Below are 25,760 nucleotides of genomic sequence, written 5' to 3' on the forward strand. Positions count from 1 at the left end.
AATTTATGTCTTTTGTTGTTTCCTATTATCTTCGAGATTTTCCCTTAACATCCCCGATTGTGGCCAACCGATTTATAACAGCAAACCAAACCGAGAGATTCTCCAAAAGTCACAGAGATTGAGGAATGGACTGCTAAAGACGTCATTTCCACACAGCAGAATAATGTATCGATGAACGTGAGCCCATCCTACTACACAGAGGCACATGCAGCACTTAGAATGCTAAGAACCTTGGATTCTGTTCCTGGGCATTCACTGTAATGCTCTGGGAAGAGGAAGTCCGTCATCCAACCTATTTTAATGGGATTATTCTGGGTGCTGCGCTGAGGACAGACTTCAAGAGGGCAGGAAGGGGAATGAACAGAAAATGGCAGGCTACTGGAGTAATTCAGGCAAAGACATGGCATTGCCTGGGACCAAGATGATGGCGATCCAGGTGCTGAGAAGTGGTGGAAGGTACTTTGAAGACACAGCTCACAACACGTGATGGAGGTCAGTGAAAGAGAAATAGGAAACAGGCATGGAAATGGTGACAGGAGATCAGGAGTCATTGTTTCTAATAAGAATAATGCCACAGTCATACAATGATATTGAGAAAATTGAAAGGACAACAAAGCTAACAGAGTCAGCGGCCCAGGGACTGTTGTCTTAATGAAAGGCAGGGCGGAGCCTCAGGACACAGTTGTCTCCCCTTGTCTTGGGCTGGGGGTGCGGGGTGGGGATGCTTCCTAAGGTTCGTGTGGATGCCTGAAGTCACCTACAGTGCAGATCCTTGTATGAGCTTTTGTTTTCCTGTACATATCTATACCTATGATGGAGTTTAATTTTTACACTAGCCATAACAGTCAGCAAGGAAAATTAAACAATTATAGCACTGCACCACAATAAAATTGTGTGAACGCCATTCCCTTGCCTAGGTACGAGCAGCTTCAGCATACGATATTTTTCTTTTTCTTCTAAAGTAGATCATGTCCAGGGTTTCCCTTAAAGCAAACACTCTATGACTTCTCTCTGTCACATTCCAATTGCCGCCACACTAATCTTATGCTTTGTGTCCTTATTAAGCAAAGTAAGGGCTCTTTTAACATAATCAGCGCGATACAGTGAGCAAGTTCATCTGGCAAGATGGCTACTGGGTAACTAACAGGAGAGTAGCACATACCATGGGAACACTCTGGGAAAAAAAGGATAATTCATACCCGGTGGAACTGGGAAGTACAATGTGTGGGTTTCACCATGCCACTCAAGTGGTGTGCAATCTCAAACTTACACTTACTTATTTCTGTAACTTTCCACTTAATATTTTGGAGCCATGGGTAACAGAAACAACAGAAAGAAAACCACAGATAGAGGACTATATCTACCCCCATGCTCCTGTCCTTAAGTAAAAGCTACAGCTTTGGAAATAAAAATCTTACCTCATAATATGAACTGAGCCGAGTTTCTTAATTTCCACATAGCTCCTATGAACAGACCATTCCAGTCCCCTTAAATATCATGTGGGATTTTTGTGAGACTTAATGTTCATGATAGGTTTCTCTTCTCTCTGTTCTCTCTCTCTCTCTCTCTCTCTCTCTCTCTCTCTCTCTCTCTCTCTCTCTCTCTCTCTCTCTCTCCCACACGCACACACCCCTGCTTATTTATTTACATCCCAAACACTGCCTCCGGTCCTGGGCCCTCAGAGAGTCCCTCCTGCTAGCCTCCCTCCTCTTCTCCTTTGAGAGGGTGCCCTCCATGCCTGCACCCCCCCACCCTGGCCCATCAAGTCTCTGCAGGATAAGGCACATCCTCTCCCACTGAGGCCAGACAAGGCAGCTCTGTTGGGGACCAGGTTTCACCATCAGGGTACAATCTCCCTCCAGCTGTTGGGGGCCCACATGGAGACTGAGCTGCACATCTGCTACACATGTGCCAGGCTCCCCAGCCCAGTCTGTGTGTGCTCTTTGGTTGGTGGCTCAGTCTCTGAGAGTTCCCAGGGGTCCAAGTTAGTTGGCTCTGTTGGTCTTCCTGTAGGGTTCCTCTCTCCAACAGAGTCTTCAATCCTTCCCCAACTCTCCTACCTCCAGCTAATGCTTGGCTGCGGGTATCTGCATCTGTTTCAGTCAGCTGCTGGGCAGCTCTCCGAGGACAGTTACTCTAGGCTCCTGTCTACAAATATAACAGTAAATCGTTAACAATGTCAGAAACTGGTGCTTGCCCATGGGATGGGTCTCAAGGTGGGCCGGTTATTGATTGGCCGCCATCTTTGTCCCCTAATTCTTTTAGACGGGACATGTCCTGTAGGTTGGAATCCTTATTCCTCCACTGGGGGTCCTGCCTGGCTACAGGAGGTGGCCTCTTCAGGTTCTATGTCCCCACTGTTAAAGAACTTGGCTAAGGTCACCTGCATTGACTCCTGGGAGCCTCCCCCATCCCAGGTCTTTGGGACTTCCTAGAAATTCTCCTATCCCACCCTTACCTACAGCAGCTGCAGATTTCCATTCATTCTCTTGGCCCTCTGGTCCTTTCCTTCCCCACACTGGATCCTGAGCCCTCCCATCCCCTTACCCCTCCCCTCTCCCTCCCAACCCTCCCTCCCTCTGCCTCCTATGACTATTTCTCCTTCTAAGTGAGAATGAAGCATCCTCACTTGGGCCTCCCTTCTTGTTTAACTTCTTAAATATCTTCACTAACCCTACATCTGACAGAGGATGTGATATATATATATGATATATATATATATATATATATATCTCAAAAGTATATATAAAGAAGTCAAGAAGTTAGACACCAAAAAAAGACAAAACAATCCAATTTTAAGATGGAGAGAGGTACAGAGCTAAACAGAGAATTCCCAACAGAATCTCAAATGGCTGAGAAGCACTTAAAGAAACGCTCAACGTCCTTAGTCATCAGGGAAATCCAAACGACCCTGAGATTCCAGCTTATACTAATCACAGTGGCTAAGATCAAAAACTCAAGTGACAGCAGATGCTGGTGAGGATATGAAGAAAGGGTAACGCTCCTCCATTGCTGGTGGGATTGCAAACTGGAAATCAATATGGGGGGGGTCCTCAGAAAATTCGAAATAGTTCTACCTGAAGACACAGCTATGCAGCTCCAGGGCATACACCCAAAAGATGCTCTACCATACCAGAAGGACACATGCTCTCCACTGTGCTCACAGCAGCTTCATTCATAGTCACCAGAAACTGGAAACAACCCAGATGTCAAAGAACGGATACAGAAAATGTGGTTCATTTATACATTGGAATATTATTCAGCCATTAAAAACAGGACATCATGAATTTTGCAGGCAAATGGATAGACCTAGGAAATATTATCATGAGTGAGGTAACCCAGACCCAAAAGGACATGCACAGTTATGCACTCACTGATAAGTAGATATTAGCCATAAAGTGCAGGATGTCACACTCCACTCCACGATGGGTTTCCTATTATAAGAACATGTTTCCAAATGAGACCACTATTACTACTTCTTGACAATCTGCTAGATTCTCTTCAAATCTATGTTTTATTCATAGTCTTTTACATCATTGACAAACTTATTTGCTATGATTATCATTTTTAAAATGTCAATCTGCTCTCACAGTTGCTCTTTATGTGTCCAGGGTCTAGAACTGAGCTACGTAGATCCTTCAGGTTCCAGGTTGCTGCCCTGGGTTCCCAAGAGAAGGGTAGAGTGGACATAAGAGAAGAAAAGTTCCAGATTCCTTATATTTTAACAGTTTTATGTGGCATAATTTCCCCATGGTGATATTTCTTTTACAAAAGAGTTCACCTCCTAAAATATGCTAGAAAAATAACACCAGCCAAGTTTATCTCTTCTGTGGGATCTTCTTGTCTCCAAACTGAATTTTATTTTCCCCACCTTTGCAGTATTTACTTTTCTTTCCAGGTGGATATTGTTAGGAGTGGATTCTTTTAAATGGTTTTTAGTGACACATACTAATTACATATCATAACAATGTCTTGTGATAGTATTTTCAACTATGTAAATAAGCATTTCAAACACAGATCTCTCCATTATGCTCTCTTCATCCTATGTCTCTTCTTCCTACAAGCTCTTTTCTTTCGTGTGTGTGTGTGTGTGTGTGTGTGTGTGTGTGTGTGTGTGTGTATACATGCACATGTGTGACTCAGTTTGATTAGCTTGTCTATAGAAGTATAAACACATTACCAGGTATTATATCACAGAAGATAGTATCTCTTCCTCCCCCATCAATCTTTTATTGATTATAGATTCTTAGAGTGATGGGTCCCAGCAGAGCCCTAGCTTTTCCATGACAGGGTGTCCATGACAAGGCTCCCCGTCCTGTGCAGGTAAACTCTGCTGTTATCAGTTCCATCATACAACCACTGTGTCATGCCTGGAGGTCAGCATTCCACACTGCTTCCTCTCTTTCTCCAGCTCTTACAGTCACTGTGTCCCTTCCCCCATCATGCTCTGTGACCCTGAATGGATCAGTTTAGATGTCCCATTTATGGCTAGGCATCTAGTAGTCATTTATTCTCAGTACTTTGATAAATTGTGTATCTATGTAGCCACTGCTGACAGTTACAGGAAGTTGTTTCTCCAACCAAAGCTTATCTCACGGGCATGAAAAGTTATTTAAAAAGCAGTTTGATGGGTGCACCATGTCCACTTAGCTAGACAGCAGCAGTAGCTTCCATCCTACAACCCAGGCCCTCCTCGCTCACTGACTTTTGGACGGCTTTACAGTACCAGACATGAATTTCCTCCCATGTAGTATCATCAGATCTAAATGAGAAAGCAGTTGGTTTCTCCGCTTGCCACTCTTGTCCTAGTGGATGTTGATATCTATTCTCCTGCAGTAGACCATATAACGTCTTCCAGGGCCACAAGATAGGAAGCTGATATGAATAAATTATTGATAGAGTTGATCAAAGTTGCTTTTATGCCAGATCTAAAAATACTAGACCTTAAATTCAGGTGCAGTGGAAGCCACTAACGACACCCCATATTAACTCAATATTGTGGTTTGAATCCAAAATGTTCCCCAACAAGTCCACATTTTGGTTTTTACACACACACACACACACACACACACACAAATTTGTTTCTGTCAGGTATTTTGTTCACAGTGACCGGTACCAAGTTTTTGGAAATAATAAAAATTAGTACCAGGCATGCGGGATTCTTGTTGATATTATTAAGTCTGGACTTGTGGTTCTTAGGCCTTTGGAAATGGTTTGTGGATAGATTGTGGAAGAGTTTGGACCTATGAGGCAGAGAAGCCCCAGGATGCTGTAAGCAGAGTCAAATTGTTTTGCTGTGAAGTGGCTGCCTAGAGAGGTGGTTTCCCATGTTCATCCCTGTAGGTATGCAGAGCCTACGAGCTCTGCCCCACCCTTTCGACCACAGTAGACTGCACCTTCCGCCACCTTCCGCGAGTCAGAACATACATTTCCTCCTGTACAGTGGTACTGTCAAGTACTTGGGTTACAATGCGGCAAGAGAAGCTAACACACGAGCTAACACGCAAACCTGTAAAAGTGCCTGGTGCTCAGTTAGCGCTGTATGTGTGTTAGTGCTGTATACGTGTTAGCTCTTGTGAGAAGTAGTACTATCGCAGTGTATGATCATGGCTATTGTCATTGTTGTTGACGCCATTACTGTTCAGTATTGAGCATGGGCAAACGAGGCGATAGCCCTATAGAAAGCCAGCTCCAGTAACACAGTATGTGATCTTATTTTAATGGATGCCTCACACGTTTTTCCTTATTTCCCTGCACCTGGTTAGCTCTTTCAAATCATGGTTTTAATTATACACATTATTTTTTTCCCTGTTTCCCGTATTTCTTCTTCATTTGAGTTTTAAAGCCCATGATGGTTTTATTGGCAACCATATGCTCAGTTTCCAGCACAGTGCCCGGCATAGCGGTTATTCAACACAGCATGGTGAAGGGATAGCAGCTGGGAACAGATCAGTCTTCTTCAGAGGTCACACCTCCATGGAAGAAGTTGGAGAAGCCTTCAATGTCCATGTGTCCCAGGCAAAAGACGGGGAGAAAGAGAAGCTGAACTCCGTAGGTGCTCTAATCTTCTGTGGGCCAGGAGAACATACAGTCTGATGACAGCGTCGACAATGACAGCTGGTTTTAAATACCTCACTGAAGTGGAGGTCCATGGGAAAGAGGGAGAGCATCCTGCAGACATCTGGAGTCTTCTGGTCAGCAGACTGACTGTCACGGCATGACAGGATCAAACAGACCCATTTTCTCAATACTTTTAACAACCCACCCCTCCAAATCCTTTTTCTTAAATTCCCTATTACCTTTTCAGTACCCAGGAATGAAGTGTAATCTTGACTGCGGCCATTTCTAAACTCTGTCATGTTTATGAGGAAATAATTTTGAGCTATAGCATGGAAACATAGGGATAGTAAGTATGGGGTCTCGGTTTCTAACTAACTGGACAATACCGAAAAGCTAATTATAGCATCACGTGGGATGAATCTGCCTTGTTACTTATAAGATGGGATTAATATTGCAAATCCTGGTCTTTTCTTTCTTATCTAAGTGTGGTGGTTTGAATAGATCTGGCCCTCACAGACTCATGTGTTTGAATGCTTGGCCCACAGCGGATGGCACTATAGGAGGGGTGGCCTTATTGGAGGAAATATGACCTTGTCAGAGGAAGTATGTCACTATGAAGGTGAGGCTTTAGTTTCTCATACCTATGTTTGACTGACAGGTAAGGCAGCACCCCCTCCTGGCTGCCTTCAGATCAAGATGTGGAACTCTTGACTCCTTCAGCACCAATTCTGCCTGCATGACGCCATGCTTCCCACCATGATGACAAGGGACTGAACCTCTGAAACTGTAAGCCAACCCCAAATTAAATACTCGCCTTTATAAGCGTTGCCTCGATCATGGTGTTTCTTCACAGCAATGGAAATCCTAAGACACTAGAGATCTGCAGGACCCTAACGGAACACCTAGATCTTTGTGGGTTTGGAAGGCGTGAGTCTGCTGAGCCAGAATCTACCTGGTCTTCTTTCAATATGAATTTACAAACCGCAAGTATCTGTTGTTTGAATCATGAGAGAATACAAGCGGGAGTTTCATTGCAGTGGCCTTAACACGTAAACAGACTTTATCCTGAGAAGGAAAGGGTGAAGGCAGTAGAATGAGGGGTCAGACGTAGTCCTTTGGTAATTTCATCTACTAATGGTCAGCCTGGAAATGCCTCATGACTATGTAAGGACACGAAAACAAAGGTTCTTCTCAGCTTGTGCACTTCATATCACCTCATCCTCATGCACACACATCTGCCCCAACAGTCCTCAGAGGTAGCTACTACTTCAACATCTGTGACAGACCGTAGTCTCCAGAGCTGGCTGCACCACCATCTCCCATTCCTCATGTACTCTTAGAGCATGGCATTCCTCTATCAGTAGATGGGGTCTGTGTCTCCTCTGCTTAAGTCTGTGTAGGACTTTCACTACTTTAACTGAGAGAGTATGGCAGAAGTGACTCCTGGATTCCAAAGTTAGATCACAAAATATCATGCCTCCTTCACTGAGACACTCTTTTGGAAACTCCACAACACCACCCAAGTGGAGGTAAAGAGGCCACATGGAGAGGAATCGAGACCTTGGCCCCACTGCCCTAGCTTAGTTCTGACCTGATAGGCATTAACCTGGCTGTTGTGTCGATGGGTGTGTTCATAATCCTTCAATCGCTATAATAAACACCTGATATATAATAGACTTATTAAGAAAAGGATTTATTTTGGCTTATAGTCCATGGTCAACTGGGCCCGTCATTTTGGGCCTGTGCATTATGGTGGGAGCATCTGAAGGATCAAAGCAGGTTCTATCACAAATCAAGGATTAAAAGAGAAGAGAAGGGAAAAGGGAAAAGGAAGAAAAGAGAAGAAAAAGAAAAAGAAGAGTCTATGACCCTCTGAAGGCTCATGTGAGATGATCTAACAGCCTCTCTCTCACCAGACCCCATCTCCGAATAATATCACCCCTGAGGTTTAATGTGCTATAGGTCCACTCAGCATCCTAACCATGGCAGGGGAAACCTAGTCACCCTTTTTTAAGTCAAGATACTACAGCTTATGCTTCATAAAGAGGAGGCAACACTTCCCTTCTAGCCTCTATCAAAGTTTCAGATTTGAGGATAAATTGAGTACCATCTTAATGGCTTAAGTTTTAGGACTAGTTTCCTATCAGGCTGGTTAGTTTGTGTACACGTGCACATGTGAGTGTGTGTGGACTTCACACAAGCTAGAGTTATTTGGGAAGAGGAACTGTCCATCAATGTCTCCATAAGATTGGTCTGTAGGCAAGTCTGTAGTTCACTTTCTTTTTATTATTATTATTATTATTATTATTATTATTATTATTATATATTTCTTTACTTACATTTCAAATGTTATCCCCTTTCCTGGTTTCCTGTCCATAAGCCCCCCTTCCCTCCTCCTCCCCCATATGGGTGTTTCCCCCATCGATCCCCCTTATCCCCCCACATTCCCTTGCATTGGGGGTCCAACCTTGGCAGGACCAAGGGCTTCCCCTTCCACTGGTGCCCCAACAAGGCTATTCTCTGCTACCTATTCAGCTGGAGTCCTGGGTCAGTCCATGTATAGTCTTTCGGTAGTGGTTTAGTCCCTGGGAGCTCTGGTTGGTTGGCATTGTTGTTCTTATGGGGTTGCAAGCTCCTTCAACTCTTTCAATCCTTCCTCTAATTCCCCCCTAGGGAGTCCTGTTCTCAGTTCAGTGGTTTGCTGCTAGCACTGACCTCTGTATTGGACATGCTCTGAATGTGTCTCTCAGGAGAGATCTATATCTGGTCCCTTCTTAGTGATTGACACGTGAGGGCCCAGCCCTGGCTTGTGGTCCTGGATGCTATAAGCAAGCAGGCTGAGCAAGCCATGAGAGAATAAGCCATTCAGGAGTCCTCTATTTCAGTTCCTACCTCCAGGTCCTAGCCTTGAGTTCCTGACCTGTCTGACCCTCATAATGAACTCCATGTTACAAGATAGAATTAACCTGTTCCTCCCCAATTTGCCTTTGGCCAACAGAAACCCTAAGACATCTATGAAGGATTATGTGAGACATACTATCTAACCAGTGTGAGTCTTAGAGGCAATAACACCATAGAGGCAGCGTGGGAGCTGGAGTAAGTCATCGTGTTGTATTATATGAGTGAGTGTGAGTAAGGATAACGGTGGCTCTTCTGTCCGTACAACATTCCCATTACTGTGTGGGGCTCTGTAATGGCCATGCTCTCTTCAGCCCCAAGCTTCAACAATAAAAGGAGAGAGAGAGGAGAAACTGCTACGATTAGATCCATACCTAGAAACCTGGTAGAAAAGGAATTTCACTGTGCTAGGGCTAATGGGTGAGGTGAGAATTTCAGGCCTGAGCTTAAAATGATGCTGTAAATCTTTTGGAGTGCCGCAATGGGGATGAGCCCCCCCCCCCACGAAACACCTCCCTCTTAGTTGCCAAATCCTGTGAGATAGTGGATCAAAACTGTCTATAATGTTCCATTTGTGAGTTCTGTGCTTCGGAGATCATTTGCGCACCCCCTCCCCCGACCCCCATGCTTTTCATGTGGCCCCTTAGGCCCTGGAGGCTTTTACTGATCCAAACAGTCACGGAAATGGACTTTGAAAGCCTCTCTAGGAGTGGCTTAGAAATGATGCTGGGGGCCATTATAGCATGAGGTGATTTGGAGAGCTCATTGGGAATCTCAGGAGCAAACCAGGTTCACCCCCTGCCAAACCCAGAGCCTTAGGGAAGTGTACAGAAATCGGGAAGAGGGGGCTCCGTACTGAAGTGCTTCTGCATTAAAGTTGGGCCACGTTGAGCCTTACTGCTGTCATTTTGACACAATTGTGCAATGGAGGACTCTGACGGCCTGACCTTCCTACTGAAATCCTATCCTACTGTGATCTGCTGGGTTTGTCCAGGTAATTTTCAAATTCTCCTTAATAATTGTCTACAGAAAGTCCTCTCCCCACTAATACACAAATACTACCTGTACACTTATACACACTATAAATTGGAAATTTTGGGTGAACTTTGAATATATGTCCATGTATGTGCAGGTACACGTTTGTGTCCATGCACGCAGAGGTCGAGGTTGAGTCAGGTGTCTTTCTCTGTCTCTCTTCCTCTCATTTCCTGAGTAAGGGATTCACACAGAACCTGGAGCTGGCCACCTTAGCCAGACTGGCCGGCATACAAGCCCGGGGATTCGCCCATCTCTGCTTCCTCAATGCCAGAATTAAGAGTCTACCACCGTACCTGGTATGGTAGGTTCTGAGGATTAATTTGGATCCTCATGTTTGCATAGTAAGCACTTCAGCAAAAAACAAAACAAAAAAACAAACAAACAAACAAAAAAACACCTCTCTCTCAGCACCTTCACTAACTTTTAAAAATGGAATATATACATACAGAAATGTGTAGGGGGAATTTCCTTAATTAATTGGCTAAAGACGACAGAAGCCAATCCCTGGGAGAAGATAATACGAGGGCAGGTTTTCCGGGTCTGAGAGAGGAAGGAAGAGAGCGGGAAGGAGAGGTCTGGAATCGACCAGGCCGGAAAGCAGATTGGAGGCTGCAGCCATGTAGCTCTCTCGCGCACCGATAGTTTGCAGCCTCCGCAGGCGGCTGCAGAGGCCAAGGAGGATGGAGCTGGATATTCTTTGCCCAGCCTTTGAGTTATCTGTCAGTTTTAAAGTATAAAAGTCTCTAGTGTTTTCCTTCCACGGGACTAAAGAGAGCTGGGTGAGACGGCTATTGCAGGCACCGGCCAGAGAACAAACGAAGCTTGGCAAGCTGTGGTTGCTGGGTGAGTTGGCCGTTGAGGCACGGGGCAAGCAGAGACTGGGAGAGCTAGCGTGGGAGCTGAGTGAGACCAGGTTGGTCATTGGCAGCTTGACAGAACTAGCCGCGGAAGTTGAAAGAGCTCGGGTAGAGTTCTCAAGGAGGAGCTCCAGGGGTGTTTTAAAATTACACGCAACAGAAATGTGTACCTGAAGAACGAATGCAATTCCACAGAACAACACAGCCACAGAACGGTACCGGACACCACAAGGTAGCATTTCTGGTGCCCTTCAAGCTCCCTTCACATCGACTCCCAGCTCACTGGACCCCTGCTGCAACATGAGTGGTCAATTCTCTATGGAGTGGAAGTGCGTGCTCAGAACTGTATCTTCTCAAGCATCCCCAAGCCACATTCAAGGTTGCGAGGAGGGAGCCCTTGTACCACCCTCTGTCACAGGATTTCGCCTTATTTTCAAGGAATAGGATGCAACCCTGAGGAGTTCCCTAAATTCAGTGGGACATGATGGGCGAGCAAAGACAAAGGGTGAAGCATCGGGTCCGATGGGGACCTTAAGGATACAGCACCACTCAAATTCAATTTCTCTCAATCTACAGAAAGAAAACTGTAGGGAGACTCAGTGGGTTACCTTTGACACACAGCCAAGTAACAAGGCTCATAACTCTTTCTTCTACACAGCGATGTCTGCCTCTCCACCTTCTAACTCATCTACAGAAGGAAGAACAGACAAACCAGCTCCCTTACACAGGATGTTATCCTCATGAGAAGAAGCGAAACCAGCGGTTTTCTCCCAGCTGAGTCTAACCCTTCCCTTTGGGTCTCCAAGAGTTTCTGAGGACAGCTTGATACAGTTTGATAGGGTGTATTTGTTCTCTCATTAATTCAACCCTTTGCACTTCCTGAGTGTCTGGAGAATATCTATGATGGGCGTGGCATCGTCCTATTTCCCAGAGGCACACGTAACAATAAGTAAACACATAGTGTGGCAAGATGGCTCAGTGGGCAGAACAAGCCTGATGGCTTGAGTTCATTCCCCACAGGATGCACGTACACTGTGGGAAAAGGGAACTGACTTCTATAAGTTGTCCTCTGACCTCTTCATGGGTACCATGACACGTGTGTGGCCCTACATCAGACAATAATGAACATAATAAAAAAAAAAACTTTAAAGGAAAACCTGTGCCCTCATCTAGCCTATGTCTGAATAGAATTAAGAAATAAGACAAGGATGGCCTTGTTGGGCACCAGTGGGAGGAGTAGCCCTTGGTCCTGGAAAGGCTTGACCCGCCCCACCCCACCCCGAGTGTAGGGGAATGACAGGGCGGGGGGTGGGAAGGGATGGGTGGTTGGGTAGGCGAACACTCTTATAGAAGAAGGGGGAGGAGTGATGGGATAAGGGGTTTATGGATAGGAAACCAGGAAAGAGGATAACATTTGAAATGTAAATAAAAACTATCCAAGGGGGGGAAAAGAAATAAAACAAAAAATTTCATATTGATGGAAGTAGTGAATGGAGTTCTGGGAAAACCGAACCAGAGAACAGTATACAGGGGCCAGGCAAGGTAGTGTCTCACTGAAATGGCGTCCTGATTTTAACAGTTTACTAGTCAGGGCTCTGTAGAGGAAGACCAGTAGAATATAAAGGTTAAAAAGTTCCCTAGATTGGCTTACATAGTATGGGCCAGGTAGTCCAACAATGGCCACCTGCATACAGAGAGACAGAGACCCCTAGGGGCTGCTCAATCTAAGCCGCTCCCCATCTTAGCAACTCCAGCCCAGCACTGTCGACCTGGAAGCCCCCTGGAGAGTGGCTTATATTCCGTCCTCATGGAAAGACCAGAGAAACCAGAGACAAATGGCGGCAGATGATAGCAGCACCCACAGACCCACTGTGGCTCACACAGCCTTCTCCTGGTTTCCCTCCATCACCAACCCCATCAGCCTTGGAGGTGCCATCTGTCAATCATGACTGGAGATATGTCCCCTCAGACGCAGAGGCCCTACGCCTCTCTTAGTCCAGTCTAGCTGACAACCAAGAGCACAAGAGTGAAACGGTTATGCCCCACGCTTATGGGTTAAAGCCATGCCCCAGATAGCAGTACTACATTGGGAGTTCAGGACACTTCGAGAGGTGATGCCTAACTGGAGAAAGTAGGTGTGTAGGGGTAGGCCCTTGGCATTATCTTGTCACTGGCCCCTTCTTGCCTCTGTCTGCTTCCTGTCCATTAGGTACACACATTTGCCATAGCAATGGTTTGCCGATGCCTCTGGGTCCAAGGACCATGGACTGAACAAATGTTATCAAAATAACTATGTCCTCTCCTCAAGTTGTTTCTTTCTGGTAGATAAAATCCAACTCCTGAAGTGAGTAAAGGGGTAAACTGTGAAGGTCCCTGGGTGGAGAGCACCCCCAGTGGAGAAGCCAATATGGATGGCTTCAGATGGGTGTAGCAACAAACAAGGAGGGAAGAAGAGGATGGTCAAGAAGTATCAGGCAGAAGAGGTTTGGTCCCCCAGAAAAAAAAAAAAGAAAAAAAAAAAAAAAAGTATCAGGCAGGCAAGATGTGTAGTCTTGTGGGCTACCACCAGAGCTCACTCTGCTATGTGTAAGCAATGGGGACACCGAGGGTTTCTACCAAGGAGTGCTGCACTGTGAGTGATGGCTAAGTAGGAGAGCTTTGCCAACTCTGTTGAACTGGTTCTAAGGGCGGTAAGGTGGAAGCAAGATTCCTGTGAACTGTGGATTAGCACATCACGGGGTGGGGGAGAGCCAGGGACTAATCCTGTCACATCGAAAGCAGTGAAGTGGCTAAGTTGGGATTCGTTTTGATCTGAAGGAATTTGATTGCTACAAAAATGAGTGAATCTAAGGGGTAGAAAGAATGTTGAGTTTCTTTCCTATGGCTCATGCGTTCAGTGCAAGCGAGGGTTTCCACTACGCTGACAACTCCATGGGGGAGTGACATCCGGTGACCTTTTTGCTGATTCATTATCTCCCTGGTCTTTGGAATGCCTGGTTCCTTCATAGACCTGACTCTCATGTTGTGAGAAACTCACACAACAGAGGCAGGACTAGGGACAGGAGTTCCAGCACATGGCTCCCACAGAACCCAGCTCTTAGTGATTCCAGCCCAGACACAGGAATGAAGATAGAGTTTTGGACTTCTACCTGTCTTTTCCCTCAGCATCATCCTCTATAAAATCCACCAGATGTGGAAGTCTTAAATTTACCTAGTATTAAAAAAGACCACAAGCAATTTCTGTGGAAATTTCTCTGCCAGATACGCTTAGACCATGGCTCCAAAGGTATTTCACAGAGAAAAGGAGATCAAGATTGCCTGAGCATGTGGTCTTCCTTTAAAGTATTCACGACTGGGTCAAAAATAAATGTTAGGTAGTGGGCACCATCAGAAGGCCCAGGGTGCTGCTGCTGAGACCTCAGAAATGTTAGGTAGTGGGCACCATCAGAAGGCCCAGGGTGCTGCTGCTGAGACCTCAGATGTGAAAGGCAGTTCCCTCTCTCACAGCAAAGGGCAGCGATGAAGCTGCAAAGGTGGGCTGGGCAGAGAGGAGCTAGTCGAGGGGAGCCTGATGGAGGAGTCAGAAGAGAGCCTGATGGAGGAGAGCGGGTGAAGCTAATGTGCCCGTTCTACTGACAAGCAGAATGGCTGGCAGAGGAGAGGGAGGAAATCTCCCCTGGCTTTGAATTCTGAAAGGTAGCTTTCCCTCATCAAAGCAGTGATGTGACGCAGACGATACAGGCAGCTATAATAGGGCTCAGGGGACTTTAACAGAGCTAAACAGAGCCCTGGATTTGAGGGCAGCTGGAGTTTACCTAATCTACCTTACTTCTTTCAGAATTTGGAAGAACAAAAATAATGTGTACTACTTTTCAACAACACCATCAGAAAAAATGTAACATTCGACACATTACCATTTATCCGAAGGCTCCTGGACCACACACTGAGCTCAACAATTTATATATACTATTGCCAGCTATTTGCTACATCCTCTCCAGTGTGCTGTTGTCTTACATGCTGGCTTCTTAGACAGCTTTCTCTTTAAAAGAGCATCCTGTCTTAGGCCAGAGAACCACCCGATGTGGCCAGAGCAAGTTCATCTGGTCTCAAGGGTCTCTGTCAGCCTGAGAACTGATCAGCCTCTCCTAATGATGAGAATGGTAGGAATGTAAACACCCTGGAGACAGAATCTTCCACCTTCCTCTGCCTCTGTGATGTTGCTACATTCTTCTTGGAAGAAACCCTGTGTGGTTGAGGTAAAGTCTCTCCCCAGGCTTTATGGCTCACTCCTCTTTGTCTTCCTGTCTCTGCCTGCTTTGGTTTCTGAAACAGGCCTTCTTTTTTTCAATCGTGAAATAGCCTGACAGTTTCCACAGTCCGTTGATTTCAGAGTTTGATCTAGTGGGTTAGCCTAAAACAGGGTCTTACACAGTCTCCACTCTCACCCCCAATCAGCAGGTAGGATCAATCCCACTTCAGAGACTTGGAAACTTAGGCTTTGAGTGGACATCAGCAGTTAAGACAGGCCTTGTCTTTGAAACTTGATCTTTCTGGTTTAGAGATTTCTGTCTTAGACTAATCCCCAAATCCCTTGGCATGTTGACTGCTCTCACATGGGCTCATACCAACAGTGAAGGAAAAGTGGTCTTCATCACCCAAGCTATAATGCAGTAGAGTAAACGTAACCCAGGTTCTTTGACGTTCTTCTCACTGAGGGCTGGAGTCCAGCTCCTCGTTCCTTGAATGGTAGCTGGTCTACAGCATCCGTGATATATAGACTTGGGAGGTGTGATCTGAAACTGGCTTTTGCCTTCGTGTTTTGGAACCCTGGATACCCATGTTATCCTGCAGGAAGCCCCTGAAGAGTTCGTGAGGAGACAAAGGTGCCTAACGGCAGCTTTGAGTCATCCGGGCTAGGGCCTCCACATTACAGAAGAGAGATGAGCCATTTCCACCAGGCCACACTCCATGATCAGAAACCTCAGCAGTTGTTTAAATGGCACTGGATTTTGGATAGTTTATGTATCAATGGATGATTGTTAATACCCTGACACAGATTGGTGCCAAAAGTCCTGGGCTGCATATAACCACCAGCACTGAGCATGCTAGAACTCCTGGACTGTCTATAATCCCCAGCACTGAGCATGCCCAGCATCTCCATGCTGCCCTTCTATCCACCTGTTTCCCAAGCTTCTTCACCCTGGCCTTGAACTTGGGAATAGATGAGCTCTTTTGAGTATTGTCTGCTCCCATCTGACTTCTATCAGGAAAGTTTACCTGGTACAGGGGACTGCTATCTGGGATCAACTAGTCCTGTATAAACTTGTTCTGAAGACCATGTCCTCTAAGCGACATAAGTCTTTCTCCTTTTCTTTCTAATTACCCTACAGATTGTGTAGCCACTAGCACCATGTTACCAAGAGACTTGCTCTCATTTTTGCAAAAGGCACTATGGAAGCATGTCTTTCCTTCCTAATGACTATGGAAACACGACTTTCCTTCCCAACGTTGCCATTCCTTTATCTTGGACAAGACACCGCCTCTCCAAGCTTCCTAGCCTAGCTTCTGAAATGAGATGGCTGACTCTTTTTTATGGTCTCCCCAGGATAATGACTTGCTTGGCGGGTTGACTTCTGTGGCCCCCTGTACATACCCATGCTATAAATCACTCCACACACACCACACATGTTATAGTTCTCTTCCGGAGCACAGGCATAGGCAGAAAGCACAGTGTAGACTGTAGGCCGGGAGTGAGGCACATCTATGTTTACCACTTACTACCTGGGTGACCTTGGACCAAATATCTACTTCTCAACTTTTATCTCCACACAAAACGAAGACTTCCATGTTCACCTTGGGCAGTTTGTGCTGAGGATCAAGCTGAATAAAGAAGTAAGTGCTAAGATTCTCGGCCTGAAAACTTTTCCTCTGTAAATAATTCATGTTATTTACTTCTGCTTAAATTTAATTGGTCTGAGGCAAAAAAGAAATGTGACTCTATAAACAGACAGAAAATAGAATGCTATCAATCACTACACCCAAAGTAAAAGATTGCATTCATTTTGAGCTCACAGGAGAGTGAGCACTTTGCAAACCACCAACTAAAGCATACAGCACACACCTTCTCTTGTTGAGTCCCAGCCTGCCAAGGGGGCAAGTCTATTTCACGCAGGCCCGGCAGGCGGCCTACAGCCTTAGTCTGAGGTCATCTTCTTCACCTTCAGAAGCTTTTGAAGATATGTCGGCAAAGCAGCAGGTCCTCCCCATTTCCACAGTCCACCAGCAAGCTGGGCAAGATAAGCCTCTTTAATCTTAAGATCCCCGGGACAGTCAGCAAAACCAGGCTCCTGGTTCATCGCCAGGTAAGAGAGGCCTTAGTAACCCAGTCCTACTTGAACTGCTTAGCTCTCAGCCCCCGAGTTTACTTTATCTCATTGCTAAAAACTAACTCCCCCCCCGACTTTATCTAGGGGCATCAGAGTCCAAGTATTCATCTCTAGCCCCCATCTCTATTAATCACTTTTCTCATTGTTCTAATAAAAAAACAATGAAGGAAGAAGAAGGGAGGAAAGGAAGGAAGGAAGGGAGAGAGGGAGAGAGGGAGGGAGGAAGAGGGAAGGAAGAAATGGAGAGAGGGAGAGAGGGAGATATGGAGGGGTAGAGGGAGAAAAGGAAGGAAGGAGGGAAGAGAGGGAGGGAGAGAGGAAGGAAGGAAGGGAAGGAACAGAAGGGAAGGGAAGAGAAGAGAAGGAGGGGGCAGGGAGAAGAGAAGGTGGATTTGTATGGGTTTCTAGTTCCAGGAGATACGCTCTGTCATGGAAGGTATGGGAATGAGAACTGAAGTTGGTCACATCTCATCAGGAGGCAGAGGGAGATGAGCACTGGATCTCAACACCGTTATCCCTTTTCCATTTTATTCAGTCCGACTTCATAGGAAAGTGAACACTCTGGATGGCCCCGCCCACAGGCACCTCTTCTCTGCTCAGTTAAACCTGTCTAGAGACGCCTCCACAGACACACTCAGACATGTATCTCCTACGTGACTCCAAATCCCGTCAAGTTGACAGCGAAGCTTAACTGTCACATCATCTCAAAGCACAAAACCAAGACAGCTGACCAGGTGTGTTGAATGGATGAATGTGTGTGAAGTGCACAGGCTAGCTCTTGTTTATGAAATGAATGGGTGTGTGAAGTGCACAGGCTAGCTCTTGTTTATGAAATGATTGGGTATGTGGAGTGCACAGGCTAGCTCTTGTTTATGAAATGAATGGGTGTGTGAAGTGCACAGGCTAGCTCTTGTTTATAAAATGAATGGGTATGTGGAGTGCACAGGCTAGCTCTTGTTTATGAAATGATTGGGTATGTGGAGTGTACAGGCTAGCTCTTGTTTATGAAATGATTGGGTATGTGGAGTGCACAGGCTAGCTCTTGTGTATTGCCCCTGACACTGACATTGCCTCCATCTAATGTTGTCTTGAACTTGGCCTGAATCGTTGGGGAGAAAACACAGGTTTTAAAGCCCTTGCTATCTATATTCTGTACCGGACACCATCTATTTTATGAGGAAGAAGGAAAGGGAGAAAGCAGTCGGCCAGCCGACCTCCCAGACAGTGAGGTGATAATGGCAGGATTCAAACACCTCCAAAGCTGACCAAAGTCTTTTCTGCTCTGTGGTAGCATTGCTCAGAATTAGAACTCTGCCAGTTGGGAATGGGGTGTGTGGCCCTTAGTCAAACTCTGTATCTGTTGAATGGCACTTCAGATAGCTGGAGACTCACTTTCTGCTCTGGATGTTCTGGAATACAGACAAGCAGTCACTCCACAGAGCTCGCCAGGGCAGCCTCTAAGCTCCTGGCATTCAAGACAGATAAATCAGTCCTCAAGCTGGCCCTGAAGGAACTGTTAACAGAAGCTTCCTTGGCCTCTCTTTTCAGGGAATTGTTAAAAATGAATCTGCAGAATTTGTATTTGCTTCAGAAGCATGGAGAAATACAAAACAATGACCACTAGTGGATACTGGTGAGGAGGGGTCTGGAAAGGCCCAGATTGCTGGCCACAGGACAGCCTGGGCATTTCTCTCGGTCACCTTCCTCCACCAGGTCAAACCATCCCAGAGCAGAACCTAGCAGCTTTCTGCCTAGAGGGAGTTTCAAGGTCCTAAGTTGAAGGACAACTGCATGTTTGGTCTTGGTACAGAGCAAGGCTTGAACGTCCTGAATCTGTTACTGGCCCCATATCCCTTCTCACCCGAGGTTCAACAATGTCTAAAGAAATACTTGATTCAATCTGAAGGGATGGGGTTGGAGCTCTTTATCCTGAGGACACCCTCTGGGAGATCTTATTCTGGAAAGGAGACAGTAAAATGTGCAGCTTCCAACACTAATGAAGACAGTGTGGAACAGAAAAAATAGGAACTGGTTTTTTATCCATTGTGAACATGTCACTGTCCCTCTGCTTCTGTGACTCATGCCTGGCTTCATACACTTTACCTTCTAACACCTGGGGAGGGGGCCGACATTTTACCCAGACTACCTGAGATTCTCAGAGGGAAAGGAAGTGGATGACTGAGAGGGGGGGGGGAGGACAGGCGTCCAGAGATTGCTTATTTTTTTGAGGCAGAGTTTCATGTATAGCAAGCTATCCTTGAACACTCAATGTGACAAAAGATAACCTTGAACTCATGATCTTCCTGTTTCTACCTCCCAAGTGCTGGGGTTATGGGTTGTGATGGTTTCTAAAGCTTTGGCTCAGGGAGTGCCATGATCAAGGTGTGGCCCTGTTGGAGTAGGTGTGTCACTGTGGATGTGAGCTATAAAACCCTCATCCTAGCTGCCTGGATGAAGGCAGATGAAGATGTAGAACTCTCAGCTCCTCCTACACCAGGCCTGCCTGGATGCTGCCATGTTCCCACCTTGATGATAATGGATTGAACCACTGAACCTGTAAGCCAGCGCCAATTAAATGTTGTCCTTATAAGAGTTGCCTTGGTCATGGTGTCTGTTCACAGCAGTAAACACTAACTAAGACATAGGCCTGTGCTACCACTCCCAGCCACTGCTTCCTTTTAAAACAACCAGACAGAAAATGTCCTAGAAATGTTTAAGGGCAAAGAATCATAAAACCTTTCCATCCCAACCTTACCGCCCCCCCCCCAGAAGTTCAGACCATCTGCATTGCTAGTATTGCCTTTTAGAGATTGGATCAGACCTTGTAGTTCAGCCTGACCTGGAACTATTATATAGCTGGCCCCAAACTCACGATCTCTGTACCTCACATCTCTGAACAACCAGACAAAGATGCCATGACATAGAAGGACCTATGTTCCCTCCTGGGACATCAGGATAGCACAGGCTCCATTCCTACACCTGTACCCATTTCCTCAAGACCTAGTGAGAGGAATGGTGACAAGGAACCACAGGACCATCTCCTGAATGCTCGCTGGTGGGGAAACATGACTTCCTTGGATTTTTCAGAATGAAGTGCTTCAGATTCTGTGTGCTGACGCTCAGGTGCGACTGGCCGTTGTCCTTACCTGTGCACCCTGTGAAGATGAGGGGTGTGTGTGTGTGTGTGTGTGTTCATCCAAGAATGATGATCATGCAGAGTGAGGGAGAAGCGTAACAGACTTCACCCGATTCTCGTTGTCTATCACTGCTGAAACTGTATTTCTCATGTTTGCAGAAGCAGCATGGAGAGATACACAGGACAAAGCTTCCTATGGAGGACCCACACCAAGGGACAAATGGGAAAAAATACTCACAAATGGCATATAAATATTGGTCTCAAATGTTGAGAACTGGAGGTTACAGATATGACTTGGTCAAGAAAGTGTTTGTCATGCAAAGATAGGGGCCTTTACTCAGATCCCAGCACTCAGGTAAAAAGCCAGGTCCGGCTTCATGAGTCTGCAATCCCTACCCTGGGAAGGCAGGCACTAAAGCATCCCTGCCGCTCATTGGCCTTGATGAATCAAATAAGGTCTAGATTAAATGAGAGATCCAGCCTTGAAAGCACGTAGGAGAGCAGTAGAGGAAAAAGAACATTCAGTGTTCACCACTTGCCTGCATACACACGTGTATACATATGCAGGTGTCTCTGAGCATATGCACAACACACACACACACACACACACACACACTTCATCCAGCACATCGACGATCTCGAGGCCTGACTAGGTATAGTGGGAAAGGAATTAAAAAACAGATACATAGGTACACAGACACCCAGTTACACGTACACAGAAAAGCTGGGCGCCGGTGGGTTGTGCCTCTCTGATGGAGCACACTTACCATGGGCACAGGCCCTGGGAAGTTGTTCCTTCAATTCTGTACAGCACAGAGGGGAGGAGCTACATAGTTTCAGCACGACGACACGTCTGTAGGCAAGGAGTCTCAGCTGCAAGCATCCAGGAGGAGCAAACTGCAGCTGTAGGTTTTGCGCAGATGCCAGCATTCACACTGAGATCAGAGGAAGGCCAAATTCACACGGGTCTGTGGCATTGATCCTTTACATAGCTTGTGCCGATCTCAACAACACACGTTCGCTCAAGACTTCTCGGTCACACACGCAGACACGCACACAAGGAGAATTGTAGTCCCACTAAGCTTCGGTATGAGCCAAGCTATCTGTTAACGCTACACTGAAAGGTAAGTAATTTCAAAATAGCTCTTAAAAAGGTAAAAGGAGGCACTAGTTTTTCTGGGTAGCTCCAGAGGTAGAGTATTTGAGTTTGTTTGAAGGCTGGGCTAATCTTGAGCTGTTCATTGTCTATTTTCATGAGGTGGTGATGGTGGGTGGATCCTAGAGAATGAAGAAGGGGCAGAGAAGGAGAAAATGCTGATGCTTATGAGACCTGAATAATCTGAGTGAAATTGAGACTTAATAAGAAAAATGAGAGCCTGTCTCTCCCAAGGAACTCTGAGGCACAGGAGTCTGTGTTTGGGTCAGGAAGCGCCAAGGCCTTACGCATCTTTCTGAAGATAACCCGGAAGTAAGGCTTTGAGCCTCTGAACAGCCTTCATACCTCCTATCACCTCCCCAAATATTCTGTCAGGGGTGGTGGGTCTACCGGGGGGAACAACTGCAGAGGATAGGCCAGCATTGCACCCGAGTCCAAGCCCTTCCTGGTCACAGGGATAGATTTGCAATGGTCTGACAGATTCCAGGCAAGGTAAGAGAAAAGACAAAGCCCACCCTTGTTCTGCCATGGTTAATATGCTGCTTCTCTTCCTACTCCTTCTCCTCTTCCTCTTCCTCCTCCTTTCCTCCTCCCTCTCCTCTTCTTCATCCCCTCCCCCTTTTCCTCCTCCTCTCTTCCTTCTTCTCGCTCAAACATTCTAGTTACAAAAAGTTCAAAATAAAAAAAAAAAGTTCAAAATATATAAAAATAGAAATTTTAGCACATTGACCACCAACTGCCCATCCCCGAATCCAACAGTATCAACATTTTAACCCAAGCATCCTCTCCACCTCTCTCATCATTCAGTTTTTAGAGAAATCATTTCAAACCTGTCCAGAATAAACCACAGACCCCTGACTACTTGGCACACATATTTAAGAAATACAGGTATTCTCTTAGAAAACCGGGAGCTCCTCAGCACCGTCCTTACCCGTTTCTAGATGAGGAAATTGCTCGGTGCCTGGAGAGCTCGTAGAGGTTGGCAAGGAGGTTGAGCCTTACTGCAGGTAGCCGTTGGGTATCAGCAGCAGAGGGTGAGGAGCGCTGTCTAGCACGACTGACCATCAACTGCGCGGCCGCTCTTAGAGAAACCACTGACGCATGAGAAATACATAATATTTCACTTTCCATTTAAGAAAAACTAAAGAAGCAAAAAGGCAACCAAGGCTTTTAAAAGTCCATACGACTCAGACATAAAGTCTTCATCAGTGAAGAGCGCTTCCAGGTCAACACAAAGACAAGCATCTCTTTATGGAATGGGGTATCTTCAAGTCACCCAGTGTTTTACCAGCCTGGTGCCCCCTTCCTCTTCTTTTGCCTAATTTTCCTTTGGTAACCATACCTGCTACCACCTGACAGAGCCGTGGCTGTGCCTTACCTCCCACGGGAACAGGCAGGCAACCAGAAGGTCTCAGGCCTGGACACACCTATCAACCAGACATTAGAATCATCTTAAGGTGCTGGAGCTGCTGCATATCCATGAGATTAAAATGACACTGTCCTTTCCGAAATGTCTGAAATAGTTCCTTTGTGGCAATGAGAGAGAGAGAGAGAGAGAGAGAGAGAGAGAGAGAGAGAGAGAGAGAGCTCGCAAACAGCTAGCAATAGAAGACTGACTTTGACTTTACAAAATAAATCTTATGTAGCCTTTAAATTAAACACTACTCAGATTTAGTCGCTGTGATCCCCAGTCTTAACTCACTGGCTTCTTGCTAGAAAGAATTCTCATCATGGGCTATGGCCAAGCATCCTGGGGTTAGAATCTGTTCTGCAGAAAATAGCTGACAAGCCAAGCTTCAGCTTGTCCCCTTTAGTCTACCCCAACACCACAGCCAAGGTGCAGGGAGGCACACACATAGTTACACCTCGATGCTGTTGTAAGCGGGGACTGTCAGGGTTTGAACTTGGCTCTGGAGCTTCATGGATGTGACATAACCCCTGTGAGGGGGGGGGGCTCAATCTCTTTATCTTGGAAATAAGAATAGAAATGTCTGTCTCGTTGTTTGAGGGGCAAACGGTACAGGTGCCAAGCCTTCAGTGAAGCGCTTACAGCCTGTTCACCCTCTGAACGTGCTGGCCCGTTACTTCATGGACACATGCCCTATAGAAGTCTGAGAGACTCGTGCCCTTATGAAAAAGATAGTCAGCACAGTGAAAAAGCACATGTCAAAATGTCTTGAGTAAGGCAGTCAAATGGAGTTCACCTGGTTAAACTCAAAGTCCAAAATGATATGAAATGAGGCTGCCTGCCTGAAGCATCAGGCCAGGGAGTTTTGTAATTGTAGCTTGTGCGTGTATGAGAGATAAATTTGAGACTAAGAAGTTTGCAGCTGGGCACAGTGGTGCACACTTGTAAGGGTGGCTCTCAGGAGGCTGGGGCAGTTTGATCGTGATTTGAAGCCACTATATGGGCTATGTGATGGGCTCTAGACTGGCTTAGGCTACAAAGTGAGAATCAAAGAGAAATAAAACTCAAATCCCAACTTTATTGTATGTCGTTATGTAGATCCAAGGCACTCGATACCTATCACACACGAGAGCCGCCATGGAGAGCCCCGTTATCATATAATTGTCTCTTCCCTCACTTAGAAGCTAGAGGTGATGTTTCTCTAGAATAGACATGGTCAGACAATGCCTCTCCCAGGGGAGAGAACATACATGTTCTACAACACCCACCATCCCAAGCCATGTACTTTCTGTCAGCAAAACCACAAACCATCTCTCGAACACCTTCATCACTTAGAAATCATGTCCCCTGCTTTTATGTTTCTGTAAAAGAACCTGTTCTTTAGTGACGGAAGGAATGCAGAAAATGGCAGTTGAATGTCGTGGGGGCCCTGACGCGCTTGATCCTAATTAAAAATGAAACAGTCTTTTGCCCCTTGCAGAAGTGTGGGAGGATCATGCAGGGAACAGCTCCAGGGTCCTCCCAAGCATTGTGCTTGGAGATTCAGAAGAAGAAATGTAGGCCTGCCCTTGGAAACCCTTCAGAGAATGTGCTCCTCCCCAGACAGAACTGGCAGCAATGTAAGTGAGCCCTGGCGGTGTGCTAGGAGAAAGCTTTGGATCAGTCTCCAGAGCGGATGGTTCCGTGTCCTGAATTTCATGTTGTCATCATAAAGCATCCAGATGAAGGTGCACCAATCCTGGTTGACCTTGAAATAACTGCTCTGCTATTTGGTTTCCAGTCTACAAGTTATATAGATTTGATATAGATGTGTCAGAACACATTATATGCACAGGAACTTTGCACACTGCTTAATTAAGACCATGTTGCCGTTGTGCTGGGTTAAGAGACATTGTACCACAGTGTGAGGTTTCGTTTTCAAATGAGTAGCTTCCAATACATCGATGGACAATAAACTAGGAATATGCGTGACTAGCCTAAGAACTTATAGCTTATTTTTCAGGAATGTGTATTTTGTAATCACTCGATTTCCACGGTAGAAGGATATGCCGATTTGGAGTTGTGTGAACTCTCCTATGAACTTTATTTCAAAAGCATCGAGTCTCCCAATATTGTATACAAACTACATAATGGACAGAATATGGACTGTCTCCCCTAGAATCATGTGTTGCAACACTTGGTTCCCACCTACTGGAGCTGTTTGCGAATTCTGCAGAAACTGTAGGAGGTGGAGCCTTGCTGGAGGAAGTGGGTCACGGGGAGTGGGAGGAGGAGCACCTTGAGTTGCTATAGCACCGCCCCACTTCCTGTTTACTCTGGGCTTCTTGACTGCTGATATAAGCTCTGGGCGGCCTTCTTCCCGCTTTCGCGTTCTTCCCAGCTATGGTGGGATGATCCCCTTGGACTGTGACCCAGAGTAACGTTGCTTCAGTTGCTGTCGTCACGTTGTTTTATCCCAGCAACAGGCAAAGTGACAAATGCTCAGAGCCTTGCATAGAAGTCCACCAAGCATGCCGAGAATTAATTTGGAAAGATATGCAGGAAGGCACACGGGGGGGGGGGGGGGGGGAGGAAAGTGCACGTTTGTATGAGCCAGGGTTCTGTAGCGAAGCAGCACCAGTGGGAGGAATGTGTCTGTATTAAAGAATTCATTAAGTCAGCTTACGCTAAAATAGCAACCACTGCTGAGTCACACCTGAGACTGGGAACCTGGAAGTTGCTCGGTCCTCCCTGCCTCCCGTGGTAGCTGTCTCTCGCTAAGAAGGAAAAAGTGGGAGGGGGGGGGACACAACACAAAACAAAAACAGTATTTACTTAGTCC

This window comes from Rattus rattus, chromosome 8, assembly GCF_011064425.1.
Source record: "Rattus rattus isolate New Zealand chromosome 8, Rrattus_CSIRO_v1, whole genome shotgun sequence".
Classification (NCBI taxonomy): domain Eukaryota; kingdom Metazoa; phylum Chordata; class Mammalia; order Rodentia; family Muridae; genus Rattus; species Rattus rattus.